The 8,003-nt window shown below is 42.8% G+C and overlaps 1 long non-coding RNA gene across 1 annotated transcript; it reads right to left on the reverse strand.

Annotated features, from left to right (window-relative positions):
• Positions 1–2,175: 2,175 nt before the first annotated feature.
• On the reverse strand, positions 2,176–7,548 carry LOC119814027. Its single transcript, XR_005285346.1, has 3 exons — positions 7,342–7,548; positions 6,254–6,444; positions 2,176–2,422 (listed from the first exon to the last, which is right to left on the reverse strand). It is a non-coding gene; the product is annotated as an uncharacterized LOC119814027 (long non-coding RNA).
• Between the last annotated feature and the right edge of the window lie 455 nt (positions 7,549–8,003).

Genomic DNA, 8,003 nt, shown 5'->3' on the forward strand with positions numbered 1-8,003 from the left:
TTCTTTCTGAATGATGTATTATATTATGTTCCCCATTTCTGAGGCGCTGCCGCTACCTTTCCCTGTAGTCATGTAAACAAACGCACTTTAAGTCCTTGGATTCTTCAGCACACATGCAGCATTAGGTCTGATGCTTACTTACTAAGTGTTATCCCAGCCAGAGACAATTTTCACAGAAAAAGCATTTTATACTAAGTGCGGTTCATGCTTTACTATTTTTTTTTTATTTTTTTTCCTGTTCTACGTTTTCATAGAAACCTGAAAATTTAGATACTGTAACAAGTCTGGGTTTTGATTTCCTCTTTCTCTGTTTCTCCAGATTTCTCCTTCTGCTGCTTGTTCTGGTTGTTGCAAGAAGCACACCTGAGTTGAGGAGTCTCTGACCCTGTGGTACATGACTGCTGGATTTATTTTAAAACCTGATTTTCTACAAGTTTTTTTTTAACTTAGTCATCTGTGAGAGGTTGAGCAACTGCATGCTTAGATCAGAGTTTGCTCTGGGAACACCTTTGATTTGGGCAGTTTTCCTGATAAGGAAGTTTTTCCTTGTTGTTGGACCTCTCTGGGCTTTAACACACACACAAGCACACACATGCACACACACTCATACGTGCACGCACACACGCAAACACACACACACAAGCACACACATGCACACGTGCATGCACACACACACGTGCACACACACACGCACACACATGCACACGTGCATGCACACATACATACGTGCACACACACACGCAAACGCACATGTACACACACAGTTTCCCAGTCAAGGATGTTTACAGTGTTCTTCGGTTGGGTTGGTAGCTCCCTGCTAACTGGCTTGTTAGTCCAGTTGTTTGCCCTGACCTGGACTACAACTGCCTTTTCACATTTGCTGCTTGCTGGCTGAGCTTGTCCCAACCCCCACTCCAATAAAGCCATCTGCCTCCAGGAGCAAAGTCTGTTGCCTCATGACCTGATTGTACAATTTTGAGGGGGAAGGGTTTGCCATCCTCCCGGGTCATGCATAACCTTGGGTACTCAGAGTGAATGTTCTCCAACAGGACCTAGCTCTCACTAAAGCCAGCTGGAGGTTCAGCCTTGCTCTTCTAAAAGCCAGAGTCCAATCTGTATGGCTGGTGTGCACAATGTGCCTGTCATAGTTTTAACCTGTCCATTCTGATAAACGATCAAAGAACAACGGGACAAGCAATAGCTCAGATACAGACACAGTAGCATCCAATCATGTTGCCAGTCTCTTTCAAGGAAGGCAACCCAGTAGGGGAGAATCCGGAAGCGTCTCTTAGCTTTAAGAGAACTTCTTTTGTGACACCACTTGTAATATTTTTCTGTCCTAATTTATGTATCCTGTGCATACAAAAGAGAGCCCTCAGCTCTCTTCTCCTCATCATCCATACAGAGCCACACATGGCAGTCACCCCATCTCTGGTCTTTAGGGTAATGAGGTCAGATTAGAACCATCTTACTGAGTGTACATGAGTACCTAGTAACCAGGACGGACACATGACAAACAAAACTCTTGCTCTCAGGTAAAGGCCAAGCTAGCTCTTCTTTTAATCTTCTCATCAATTAATTTTTTCTTATATTATACCAAGCCTGGATTGTTTTTGGCAGAATAAAAATTTGAGTTTGCACATGAGCTGGACTGGCTGCATCCACCTCTCTGGTCTTCTCTCCTCCAAGATCTGGGCGCTTCTCCTACACCACACATCTTTCAAGCCCTAGGCTACGAGTTTTTACTTATCTTTAAAATGATAAAGCAGAAATTATATCCATCAATGCTGCTCCCATTACACTTGCAGGAGAAACCACATTCCTGCCATCACAAAGGACCCTGGGAAACATAAAGAAAAACACACTCAGCTTAATCAGTGCTATTACACAAGTCAGGAGAAAGGAGTTAGATAGATAGGTAGCCCTGGCTTGTGGTTCTAGCTACAAGTTACTTAGATGTTGATTCATTTCCACAAATAAAAGGCTCTATTTGATTTCTAAGGGAAGTAATCCAAAATCTGATTGTGACTTTATCCCAGATCAAAGTTCAGGGTCCTTGGTTGAAACACAGGCTTCTTCATCAGATCAACATGTTGTCTTCTTCTGACCTCTGCCCCACCTCCCAAAAAATAGGAACAGGGTAACTGTGACAGAAACTACCAATCAGGGGGGAAAGGGGGTGGATGTAGCACTGCGGGGAGAAAGACGTGGAGCTATGATCCCTGTTGTAGCAGGAGACATGAGTCCTGGCTCCTCACCCTTCTGAGAAGAGTGCCTTTGTCCATGGTCCTTGCTGCTCTCCTGCCTCCAGGGAGATGGCCATCTCTTCTAAGGCACATTGGAGAGTTGATTTTCTCCTAGGACTGCTTGTGTCTGAGGATTCTACTGTGCTATGCAAATTGCTAGCTCAGCAGCATGGGTCCTGAAAACAGAAAGTGTGTCTCCTTATCGTTGATTGCATATCTATTTTTAATATTACTCCTTAACACACCTGTTTTTTAACTTCCATGCTTCATCATACACTCTTTCTGGAAGTGTCCAGCCACTGCACCTAGTTTAGTGAACAAATTATTCGTCTTGCATAGCATCACATGTAATACTGCTGTCAGTTGTTTTCTGCGTATGAATGAGTGATCATCTTTCCAGCCCACCTTATTTTGCCCTTGCTGTTAGTAGATTTTCATATCAAAATCACATCACTGATTCTATGTGATATCTGTACCACTTCCAGTATGAATTTCTATAACATTATACCAAAGGGTACCATATAAAGAAATTAAGAAGCTGACAGAACTGGAGACATTGCCTACTGGTTAGGGGCACTGGCTATTCTTCCAGGACACCAGAGCTCAGCTACCAGTACCCACAGGATGGATGATGGCTGCAATTATCTGTAATTCCATTTCCAGTGGCTCCAATGCAGCTTTCTGTTCTTCAGACCTCAGCAGGCATGGTCTCTCTCTCTCTCTCTCTCTCTCTCTCTCTCTCTCTCTCTCTCTCTCTCTCTCTCTCTCTGTCTCTCTCTCTCTCTCTTCTCTCTCTCACTCTCCTCTCTCCTCTCTCTCTTTCGCTCTCTCTCTCTCTCACACACACACACATGTAAAACACCATACACATAAAATAAAATAGAAGAAGGAGGGAAAGAGGAGGAGGAGGAGATGAATAAGCCATCGCCCTTTATCACTTCTAACGTACTCCGAGTCACACAAAGGTCTGTCCAGGTTCTGGGTGGCCCTGCTCCCCATGTCTCCTGGTTAGTTCCACGTTTAGTTTTGCAGCACTCAGATCCTAGGCCACAGCTCACCTGTGAACACATTTATCTTCCACTGGAGGAAGGGCAAAACCAAGGCAAGACATTTTCTTTCAAGTTTTGTCCCCAGTTTTGCACAGCATCTCTCTTCCTACTCCATTGGCAGGAATTTGGTTATACACACACAGCCTAGAAGCCTCTGATTCACTATGGAAGACTACCACAAGTTCCCAGAGTTGAGAATCTTAGCTCTTTCCCCCATCTGTGTGTGTGGGGGGGGGGGGGGTGGGGTTGCATACATGTGTATCTTCCTTGTGTATGCGATCATGGGGGTGTGCATATGAAGGCTGGAGGTTGAATCCCACTGTCTTCCTTGATTACTCTCCAGCATATATTTGATGCCAAGTCTTTCTCTTGAATCCAGACCTCAGCAATTAAACTAGTGCAGCAGGATAACCATGCTGGGACTGCAGGCAGGACACCACACAGACTAGGTGTTCACGTGGATGCTTGTGATGTAAACCCAGTCCCTGTGCTCCTTCGTCTGCTCTTAAACTGCACAATCTCCTGTTTCTTCTCTGTCATACTCTGTTGAAACCATGATGCCTTTAAATCTATAAGTCTTTGTTGTTGTTGTTGTTGTTTTGTTTTGTTTTGTTTTTTGAAACAGGGTTCCACTGTGTAACCTTGACTATCCTGGAACTCACTCTGGAGACCAGGTCTCTCACTCACAGAGTTTCACCTGCCTCTGCTTCCCAAGTGCTGGTAACCACTGCATCTTACTGAATTCCTTATTTTTAATATCAATAAAATAATCCCTTTTTCTCCCCGAAAATTCATCCATGTATCCCTTTTGCCAAAAATGAAATCATTAGAATACTTTTATTACTCTACCTTGTTCCCCATCACATTCCATCCACAACTGTGGCTTTTTCCTAAAGTAGATCATAAAAATAATATGGTTTAAAAAACTACCCTAATGGGAATGGAAAACCTGTTTCGGACCTAGAACAATTCCTAGCATCTGTCACAAAGGCAGAATGCATGAACAAACCCTACTTTCGCTACCTCATTTATCATGTTGTGTGTATCAGAGTTTTGCTGGCATTTAGTGTCTGCATCACTTGCCTGTCTGGTGCACATAGAAGACACTGCATCTCCTGGAGCTGGACTTAAACAGAGTTATGAGCATCAGTGTGGGTGCTGGGAACCAAGCCCAGTCCCTCCAGAAGTGTAGCCAGTGCTCCTAAGGACTGAGCCATCCCTCAAGTCTCCTCATTTATCACTTCAACTACATGACACTTGTGCATTTCTAAATTCTTACATGACGTGTTATTGGGAGGGTGGGGTATAGAAGAGTGGCCATCTCTAGCATTTTCTTAATGTCATTCCAGACTTTCCTTTTAAAATTTATTTTTAATGAAGTAAATTGGAGTTTATCAAGAAAAAATAGTATAGCTTTAAATATAAGCAACAAGAGAAGAGGAGAAAGACATGAAAAAGACAGTAACATATACCCTAGGATGAGCAGAAGACTCTCCAAAGAAAGAAAGAAGCTAAGACCTATAATATGGAAACAAAATGTTTCATCTGTTAGCAGTAGCAATTTACTAACATACTCAGGCCTCTTTCACTTTCAAAACTTTTAGGGATACTTTCTACGCCATTCCAAAAGAGGTTTCCAGTGTTGTTGTTGTTTGTTGGTTTTGTTGTTTTTTTCTTATTGGTTCTCTTGCTCCATCACCTCTCCCCCCCCCACCTCCTCCTTCCTCATCCCCTCCCTCTTCCCCCTCTTCCTTTTTCTTCTTTCCCCCCTCTCTTTCCCTCCCCCTCTCTCCTCTCCCCTCTATCTCCCATCTTTCAAATGTCTCTACCATGCAAGCTGTATCTTCTGGGTCCATCTGGCATGCTCCTGATTAATTTCTCCTCGCTTTTGTCTTTTTCCACTATGATGACTCTTGGGCCCTGGTGCTCCGTCTCTGATGCTTCCCTGAGACCTAACCATCTGCTTTTACTGTCCTTTCTGATTTTCATGGTAGAATATGTTTTCTTATTTCAGACAGTTACATTTTTAGAACTTCCGTTTCTAGTAATGCCCTCCTGACATTTTTTCCTTCTATATAGTACTTCTATATAGTACTTTTTTCCTCCTTTTTTTCCTTCATAATTCAAACATTATGAAGAAAACAATTCAGAAAGTCAAGTCAGTCACCAGGAGTTGATTGACTTAAATACTGGATGGGGCAGCTTCAGGATTTAGCCTTAGCTTCTGTTCTCTTATAACGATGGAAATTACACTAACTTTCTCAACTTGAGACTGCAGCTCCCTCCCTCATCAGTAAATGTCATCTGATTACACATTTACATCAGTAAATGTCATGTGAGACACACAGACACCTGTCCCTTCATCAGTAAAAGCAGGTGTTATCTGAACATACGTAAAGATGCATCTTGCAGAACACTTGCTGACATACAGGGAAACCCTGGTTATGTTTTATGTAGGCGTATTCATAACAACACCTCAAAGCCAGCTTCCTCCTAATGCAGCCATGCCCTCCCCAGCCCCCTTCTCTTCATTGTTTATACCAGTGTCTGATTGCTAGTTTGTCCAGTCTGCAGGTGGGAATTTCGAAGCACGCTGTGTGCATAAAGAATCTTCATTTTAAGGATTTTCTTGGCCAAGATGAGCCAGTATCAGAGTTTCCATGAAGAAAAGTGAAAGTGTCTGCATGTTCAGCATCCGCAAGGCCCTGGATTTAGCCTACCAGACCTGAGATTAATAGGCTGCAGCTCCTCTGAGACACCTCCCACATGTTAATGCATTCCCCACCATTATGAAGCACAATACCCAAATTTTAAATTGTCTTATCATAACAATACACTGTTTAAAGTATCATATATTTTGGATTCATCATGAACCCGCCAACTTGTTCCAACTTTTTTTTTCATTTTTCTGTTTGGCTTTACAATACCTGAATCCTGTAACTTCTAATTATGACTCACCTGCATGAAAGCACAGCATAAGAAGGGCTGAACTGTCATCTGGGTAGCCTCCTGTTTAAGAAGGATTAAGAATGCTCTGTTTAAACATGTCTTCTCTTTAGCAGTGAAAGATGCCTTTCTGTTCAATGAGTCATCGCCAACCTAAAGCATGCCCAGAAGTTGCAGGGAATCCATGCAAACAGTCCAGAATCCTGCAGAAAATAACAAGCAACCTCTTTCATTCAGCTAGATATACTTTTGATTGGGTGAGAGATTTATTTGCAGTTGAAGGTAATTTCTTCAAAGTGTACCTAGGACAGTATGTTCCACTTCGATACACAGGCTTTTTCTGATTGAGTCCAGTGTGAACTTCATCTACAGGGATTCAAAAATATAATGTTCATGAAATGTCAGATTTGCCCAAATCCATGAAGTCTCCCAAAAGCCAACAAGGAGACCGAGTCCCATATGTTAAAGCAAAGAGCCTTTATTTTATGCAAGTTTGCAAAATTGGTCTCTCCGCATGTCCAACATATTGGAATAAACAGAGAGCCCCGAGCTCAGTTAGAGTTGGGTTTTTATAGTAGTAAAGGTGGGGGTGAAGGATTTTTGAGGTCCAGGACCCCTGATTGGCTAACATTTGTCTAGGGGTGTCCTGGTGAGTGTGCTGGCAGGTGATCCTATCTACAGCAGTTGGAACGTTAGGCATTTCCTCTGGATGGTCTGTTCTAGGGTGGTGCTCAAGTAATCTCAGTTTGTGGTTCTTCCTGCAGCCAGGTATTGCTTCAGGGTAAACTACTGAGACTCAGGCCTCTATTAAGTTTATCGATGGCTGAGTCCTACCCTGGCAGGTGAGAATGCTTGGAAGTAAAGCACTCCCTTTGGGTCATTTGTTCATATTTAGCTCATCATGGCTCCTACAATGAGAAGTGAGGCTGCTCTCGAATTCAAGGGACGTTCCACTTTGTAAAACAGAATCCAGCCGACTGGTCCCCAGAGAGAGTCTACTTAGAAAGTTTTCCCCCTACTGTGATTCACATTGTTCTGTCAGAATTTTCACTGAGTTTCAACTTGGCAAAAGCTCCAGGGGGAAGCAGAGCATAGCTCACCTGCTGTGAGATGCAGGGGAATCAAGGGCCTTCACATTTGTGCATCTTGTGGTTGAAGTTTTCTTTGCTTTCTCCCACAGAAAGTATTTGCCTTTCCTTGATGTCTTTTAAACAACCCTTGCCATGCAGTGGTGATGATTAGAAAGCAACAAATGAGGTGGGGAATGTAGCTGAGGGCTTGATCATTTCCCTAGTGTGTGCAAGGTCCAGCACCTCAATAACACAAGGAGAGCCAAATGGGAAAGGAGCGGCTTCAGATAGTGCCTATGGTCCGAGCAATGGTTCTTCTTGATATTGATCTTGAATCACAAACAAAACAACAAAAAATGGTGTTAATAATACAGAGTATATAATGTACTTTTGTGATTTTTATTATAATATTTAGAATCTTAGTTTCTGGTGTTTATATGAAAAATTAACTTGACAGAAATGTGCTGATCTGTATACCACAGCATTTCCTTATTTATTTAACGTGTACCAAATAGTTATCTGCTGCAGATAATGAAACTGTCAAAAACACTGAAGTAAGAAACAAGAACTTCCCCTTGGTCCCCCAGTGAGATGGCTCAGTGCTTGCTGCCAAGCTTAACAACCTGAGTTTGATCCCCTAGGTCCCACACAGGGGGAAGAGAGAGTCAACTGTAGAAAGTTGCCCTCAGATC

The sequence above is a fragment of the Arvicola amphibius genome, chromosome 5 (assembly GCF_903992535.2).
Source record: "Arvicola amphibius chromosome 5, mArvAmp1.2, whole genome shotgun sequence".
Lineage (NCBI taxonomy): Eukaryota > Metazoa > Chordata > Mammalia > Rodentia > Cricetidae > Arvicola > Arvicola amphibius.